The 7,806-nt window shown below is 32.1% G+C and overlaps 1 protein-coding gene across 2 annotated transcripts in view; it reads left to right on the forward strand.

Moving 5' to 3' along the window:
• The window catches only part of LOC111086710 (monocarboxylate transporter 12-like), a 63,053-nt gene that overhangs the window by 48,891 nt on the left and 6,356 nt on the right, over positions 1-7,806 (forward strand). Inside the window, exon 5 of one of the 2 annotated variants that reach the window (XR_002611438.1) lies at positions 4,529-4,628. The exons of the other annotated variant lie outside the window; for it this stretch is intronic. The gene's annotated coding sequence lies outside the window, so the exon portion shown is untranslated. The remainder of the gene's footprint in view (positions 1-4,528; positions 4,629-7,806) is intronic. 2 annotated transcript variants of the gene reach the window in all.

The following is a 7,806-nucleotide window of genomic DNA, read 5'->3' on the forward strand; positions in this document are numbered from 1 at the left end:
CATTGGTCAGACAAAAGGTAATTTAAATTACCGTTTATATGAGCATAAGGGATATGTAAAAAAATATAAAAAAACTGAAAATTCATCCATAGCAGAACATGTACAGGAAACACAACACACAATATTATAGGGGGAAAAAATGTAATATTAACTCAACCAAAAATTATAATAGGTAATAATATTTGTGAATCATTAGAAATAATAAAACATAAAAAAGATCATGTAGTATTAAATAGAGATGAAGGTATGGCAAATATTTCTGCAAGAATGTTGATTAATCTCCTTTGAATGGTTTAGCGTGAATTTATGTAAAATAACATACAGATCATTGACCTACTAACATATTATAAATACTTTGGCAATTGTCTTGTAATTCACTCCTGAGGATGACGTGGTAATGTCGAAACACGTAGAGTCGTCAACTTTTTGAAGGCCATAGATAGACCTAAATAAAATGTTTTTAATTGTGTACCAGTTTAATGTTGAATATTATTTATGATTTTAACTTTATATACAAGTGCCAAAATACTATAAGTACACTCATGTTGTCAATTCCATTGTGATCTGGGGAATTGATATGTTTGGGGACTGGATGGTCAAGGATGCCATTGCATATAAGTTGGAGATGTTCATGGAATCTGTCACTTAATCTGCATATAGTTTCTCCAATGTAGATTTGTTTACATTTAGTACAGGGAATACAATAAATAATGCACTCTGATGTACAGGTGAATTGGCCTTTTATGTGAAAGGTAAAAGTAGAACTGGAGAGAGTCAATAAGTTGGTGATATAATCGCATGTAAGTCAAGTAGTTCGTCCACATAGATGAATTCTGTTAGTTTGTGCATTTAAAGACGATTCAGTCTGCAATTTGGTAGGTACTAGTCTGTCTTTCAAATTCCTCTCACGTTTCAAAGAAATTAAGGGTGGGGTGGTAAAAAATGTCATTAGATGTGTTGTCACTTGTTAGTAAGGTAAAGTTGCATTGGACAATTCTATTAATCTGTCTGATTAAAGAATTGTATGTAAAGACTAAAGAAACTCTGTTACTGTGTAGTTTGTCCTTAGAGTGGAGACAATCAGCTTGTGATAAACTGAATGTGGCAAGTTTAGCCTTTCAGTGGTGTTATTGGGATAATTCTCATGTCTAAAATAATGACTCATGTCACGTGCTTTACACCTGAAGTCAGTGTTGTTGGAGCACAGACATCTCAAACGTAGGAATTGTTCCTTAGGAATAGTGTGTTTGTGCTCAGAGGGATGGAAAGAATTAAGATTTAAATAGGAATCATTGTCAGTGGGTTTGTAATATAGATGTGAAAATGTCAATAGTGATGTCTAAAAAGTTAGCTTTACGACTAGAAATGTTGGAAGTAAATTTAAGAGATGGGTGATAACGTTCAGCATAATGAATGAAAAGGTCAAGTTAATCTTTATATCCAGTAAAAAGACCCAGAATGATGTCAACATACCTGATAAAAAAAAAGGTAGGAAGTTTGTGGGTGAAGGTACTGAAAAGTTGTTGTTTTACATAACCAACAAAAAGGTTTGCATAGGATGGACCCATTTTGGTTCCCATGGCAACATCATGTAAATGTTGATATGTTTTTCTTTGGAAAACAAAGGCATTCAAAGTCAGTACCAAGTTAGTCAGCTGAAGTATGGTGACTGTGGAGGGATATAAGTTGCTATTTCTTTTTAAGAAAATTTTTAAGCACAACCATTCCACTGTTGTGTGGTTTCACAGTGTATAGATATTGAATGTCCACTGTGAAAATGTAATCAATGGTAGTGGCAAACTTGTTTAAGAGACTAAGGACATGAGTACTATCTTTAATGAATGTAGGGAGGGTTTTTATTAGGGGTTGAAAAATACTGTCAAGGTAAGTGGAGATCAATTCAGTGGGATAGTTACAGGCAGAGACTTGTGTTTTACCAATTTTGAACACATTATTTCATAATTTGTCCATGTCTTGTCTTTCTTACTGTGTGTTTTTTGGCTGATAATTGCCTTGATGACTTTGATGACGGAGTTAAGGTAGGGGCGCGTGTGTTTATTGATAAACATAGTGATGACATCAATCACACAGAAAGCTATTGTAGTATTGTCGATTACATAAGCAGGGAGAAGCAGATCGAGTACACTGAGAATTTAACTAAATAGATGTTTTAACTTTAATGTAATTAGTTAATTCTTACCGGAAAAGAAAGAGTTACTTAAATCTGTTAGATGATTATATAGTTTAATGATTTGAACTAGACTAACATAGGACTAGATTTTAATTTGGAAGAGAATAGAAATAAGCAAACTAGGACATGGTCCTTTTCAGGGCTGGGATCTATAGATCCTATGTCTAAGGTGTTGATTTAGATGTGGGGGAAACCGGAGTGCCCAGAGAAAACACGCTTTCACTGGGCTGGTGCTGATTAGTATACCTGCCCAGTGCTCGAATGGCTGTAAAGGAGAGTCATATTAATGTAACATCAATGACAGAAAATCTGGATGTTTCCTATGAATAGGTGGTAATTAAATGGTTTATAGTTCTGTTGGTTGGTTTCATTAGATTAGCGGGAGACAGATATTTTTGCCAGGTGACGGGGGTAGTAATTAGAAAGAATAGGAAATTCTTGAGTGTGAGAATTTTGTTTGGTTGCTCTATTATAATATTTAACGGCTAACTTAAGGGATCTATATTTGAAAGGTGGGATATTTTTGTGGTTCTGTCTTGAAATTATTGAATTTCATTTGATAAATAGTTAGACATTACATGTTACTGCATTTCCATATTCAAATAGAGGTCATATGTAGGTTTTATAAATGGTAGTTATAACTTTACTATTGCATCTTTTGTTAATTCCTCCTAAACATTTAAGTTGGGCAATTTGGTTGTTGACATCCCAAGTAATGTTGTTAAAATGATGATTCTATTTGAGACTTTTAGTAAGTATTAACCCTAAGAATTTGATTGATTTGGAAAAGGTTATTGGTATATTATTGAGGTTGAGTTTAAGAATATTTAGTTTTTCATGCTTTAATTTATTTTGCAAAGGAAGGCTATGGCCTGAGATGTGGTTGGATTAAGTGCAACACACCATTTATTACACCATATGGATACTGTGTTTAGAGATTTTTGAACATTATCTATTGCCATCTGTGGGTTACTAGATGTGCTCCATAAGGCGATATTGACTTCATACTGAGATGCAAGTGTATAATTTAGTAGGGGAAATGGAATGTCATTTACAAAAAAGGTTGTAAAGTGTTGGGCTAAGAACAGAGCCCTGAGGTACATCAGGATTGAATGAGAAGGGTTTAGAGGTAGCATTATTAATTCTGACTTTAGCTGTTCAATCGGTAAGAAAGCTAGATATCCATTTTACTAAATTTGTAGGAACATGATTAGATATTAGTTTATATCAGAGTCCATTATGCCACACAGAATTGAAGGCTCTTTAGACACCAAGGAATGCTGCGATGGTTGTTTGTTTCCTGTTAAACCCGCAGCAAACGGTTTCATTAAATCGGACTAAGTGATTGGAAGTTTAATAACGGTTGGAGATGGTATGAATGGGTAATGAAGAAAAAATTTAATATAAGTTTTACATAACAGCAAATGTACAACGTTTCTACAAGGTTTTGTCATCATCAGTTCGAAACGTTGTACATTTGCTGTTATGTTAAAGTTATATTAAAGTTTTTCTTCATTACCCATTCAAGCCATCTCCAACCATTATTAGTCTCAAAGTGGGTTCCTCGTCATCGAATTTGATTGGAAGTTTGTCTATTTTTCCTACCAGAGTTCTGAATATTATTAATAATGTTGTTATATTCTAGGTAGTAGTTTAATCTGTTGGTTCTGAATTTTTCTAAGAGCTTGCCTAGTGTATTTAATAGGCTGATTGGTCTGTAATTGTTCAGGCTGGATAAATTATTATTTTTCTTGAGTATTACCTTGATTATAGCAGATTTCCATATTTTAGGGTAATAGCCTGATGTAAACGATAGGTTAAAGATGTTTACAAGGTGTTCTAGGATATCATTAGATAGAGTTTTCAACAGTATACTGTTAATTCCATCTTTACCATGGGCATTACATTTAATTGTCTTTAAACTTATTTTGATTTCTGCAACAGATATGGGATGAGTATAAAAATTACATGAATAGGAGTTATTATATCATTACTGGAAACTGTGGTGTAAAGGTGTGCTGATTGTGAGATATAAATTGATTAATATTTTGGTAATGATTGTCATCGAATGAGGGAAGGTTGGGGTTATAAACGTGTTTTTGAAATATTGGGCAAATAGTTTAGCTTGTTGAGTATCTGTGGTGGAATTGTATTGTTGTATACGAATTGATTGATAGATTTTTTTAGGTTTATTATTCGTTATTGATTTGAGTTTTTATCAGAATTTAGCTGGGTCAGGTTTTGCTATTTCTAATGATTGGCACAGATTTTCCCAGTTGTTTTGTTGTTGCTTCTGAATGAGTTTTTTGATCTGGCTATTCTTTGCATTAATTACAGATTTAATCGTGGGATTCTTGTTTCGGATGAACTGGCATCTGAGGTTTCTTTTCTCAAGTATATTTTCATGAATTTGGTCAGAGAGTTTCCATGATCAGAGGTCTGTATTGATAGTTTTACTGATGTTTGTTTCTTGAATTGCTTGTGTTATGGCCTTAGTCAATTTAGTGGCATAGTTATCAATGTCTGTGTAATTATTGGCTGTAATCATAAGGTTAGGTAGGCAGCTAGTGATGTTGGCATTTAATTTAATCCAGTCAGTATGGAAGAAATTGTGAATTGTGTGGGGTTGTGGGTTATTACTATTTTAACATAAGTTGAAGGATACAAGGTTGTGGTCTCCTCCAATGTTTTCATAAACTTGGAAATTATATGCATAATGTGAAAGGGTTGAGGGTATTTTAACAAGATCAAGGATATTGTGTGTGCCATTTGGGCTGGTATGGGTAATTATTGATTGTTATCAGGTTGTTATTTTCAATGAATTAATGTAGTAATCTACCTTTAGAATTAGTTTTTCTGCAGTTAAAGTCAGGGTGTTTGGAGTTAAGGTCTCCAACTATTATTAAATTAGGGTAAAGATTGTATATATTTTGAAGAAAATTGGTATCTGTTTGAATAGATGGGGAGTTGAACATAGCTAGGACAGTCGTTACTGGTTTGTTGGAGGTTTGATCTGAAAAATGATAAACTTGTTGTTAGCGAGGGTTATTAACTGAACTGTAAAGGCAACTTTAAACTAGAATTAGACAATTGAGAGGGCTAGAATAATGAAGAAACAATAAGGTGTAGAGAGGGGTATAGTGTGGAAACAAGGTACAAGGGTAGTTTTAATGGTTGACTAAACTGTTATTAGTGTAATGCTAAAAGTATAAGAAATAAAGTAAATTTCTGTAGAGAACTTTTCATATTTTGATATAATGGGAATAACTGAAATTTGGCTAAATATAGACAGTTATGATGACAGGAACTTCTTTTAAATACAAGGTTATAGGTTGTTTAATAGGAATAGGAACTAAGAAATGGGAGAGGAGTAGCTATATATGTAAAATGTATGTTATAGTCTGTTCAAGTTGAGGATGTCAAAGCTAACAGCAATGAGAGGGAATCTGTTATGGGTTTCTGTAAGTGGTTATAAGGTGAGAATGCTTTTAGATGGAATTTGTTTCAGATCACCAGAGGAAACTGATGAAATTATTGAGAAACTGTACACTGAGAAAAAGAATTCAACTGTCAATAAGGTCTTAATTATGAGAGATTTTGATTTTAGTCATATAGATTGGAAAAAAGTTAGAGTCAAATCATGGATGGTTTTTCACAACAATTAGTTAGCAAAAATACTAGGAACAATGCTGTTTTAGATATATTGTTAACTTTTAATAAAGAAATGTTAGAAATTTAAATAAAGAAATAAATTAAGAAATGCATTATAATTATAAGAAGTTTAATTTGACTGCAATGATTGGAGATTTAAAGGATTATACAAGACAAAGGAAGTTGTTTAAATAGGAAATCTAAAAAGTACATAAAAAGATTAGCTGTAAATGTAAAAATTAATAGTAAGGATTTTTTTAAGTACATTAAGTGTAAGTAAAATATTAGAATGGGAGTAGAACCTTTGAAGGATGATACAGAAATGCTAATATCTGATAATTATGGGATGTCTGGGTTATTAAATTCTAATTTTTTGTCAGTTTTTACTAATGAAGATTTAAGCAATATTCCTCATCCTGAACAATTACTAGATGAAAACAAGATTGAGAAAGATGATCACATTAATTCTGAGCTTGTTAAGAACAATTTGTAAAGTTTAAAGAATAATAAAGCTTCTGGGCCATATAATATCTATCCAAGAGTTATAAAAAAATTGAGGATTGGATATGCGAACCACTTGCTACCACTTGTTTCTAAATCATTAACTTGTGGACAAGTGCCAGAAGTTTAGAATTTCAATAATGTTACTCTTTTTAAAGGGAGGTGATACAAATTCGCTGAGTAATTAAGGGCTATTAGAGAGAAAAGTTTTTAAAAGTGCAATAAAAGATGCTTTGGAAAGTCATGTAACAAAGTTTAAAATCTTTTCAGATAGTCAACATGGTTTCACTATGGGAAAATCTTGCCTTACTAATCTTTTGACATTCTTTAAAGTTTGATGTATCTGGATTTTCAAGAAGCATTTGACAAGGCACCATATAATATGCTTGTTAAAAAAGTTATATTTTTAGGTATAGGGGATAGATTGGCTCATTGGATAGAAAACTAGCTAGAAAGTAGGGGGGGTTGTCATAAATGGAGTTCAGTCAAACTGAATTAATGTCATGAGTGGGGGTACCTCAAGGCTCAATGTTAGGATTTTTTTTTATTTATTTACATCATTGATATATATGTGGAGGATTGATGTATAGATTATTTACATTTGCTGATGTCATCAAAATTTTGTGTTAGTGGCTGTGAGCAGGATGCTATTGCTTTACAAAAAGATTTGGATTATATGGTAAGTTCAGCAGATAAATAACAGGAGACTTTTAATGATAATAAATGCAAGGTAATGCATGTGGGATATCATAGTTTAAACTATGAGCTAATTTAGATGGAAATAATGTTAACCATGTTATGGAAGAAAGAGATCTTGGAGTTGTGGTTAATCGTTCTCTTAAGCTATCTAAACAATGCACTTTTTCTAGTGGCAAAGCAAATAGGATTTTAGGTTTTATATATATATACATATATATATATAAATATTCAATAAAGGTCTGTAGAGGTTATAATGTTAAAACAATAAATATACAGCATTAAATTCAGTACACAGTTAAAATAATTTCAAAATAATGAGTCAACATGTTTCAACACGAGATAAATTTCACAATTTATATTTTCTTAAATATCACGTGACCTGTCTGTAATTTTGCAATTGTGAATAAATAATAGAACAGGTCTCACCACATTCTTAGACAGATATTTGCTGGACCTTCATCTACATTTAATAATTTATAATTCTTTTTTAAATTTCATTATTTCCAGTAATTCTTGAGTATTGTATATTTATTATTTTAACATTATACACAAGTGCCGATATAAATATATATATATATATATATAATGTCATTGTATAAGTCACTTGTTAGGCTACATTTGGTATACCACATTCAGTTTTGGAATTTTTACCTTAGAAAGAACATTGAATTGGTGGAAAGAGTTCAGGCTGCTACAGTGATGCCTGTGATGGATAGTGTTACGTCTTCGTTTGTTAATTGATTTTCCGTAACTTCGTTCCGACG

This window comes from Limulus polyphemus, unplaced genomic scaffold, assembly GCF_000517525.1.
Source record: "Limulus polyphemus unplaced genomic scaffold, Limulus_polyphemus-2.1.2 Scaffold1348, whole genome shotgun sequence".
NCBI lineage: Eukaryota > Metazoa > Arthropoda > Merostomata > Xiphosura > Limulidae > Limulus > Limulus polyphemus.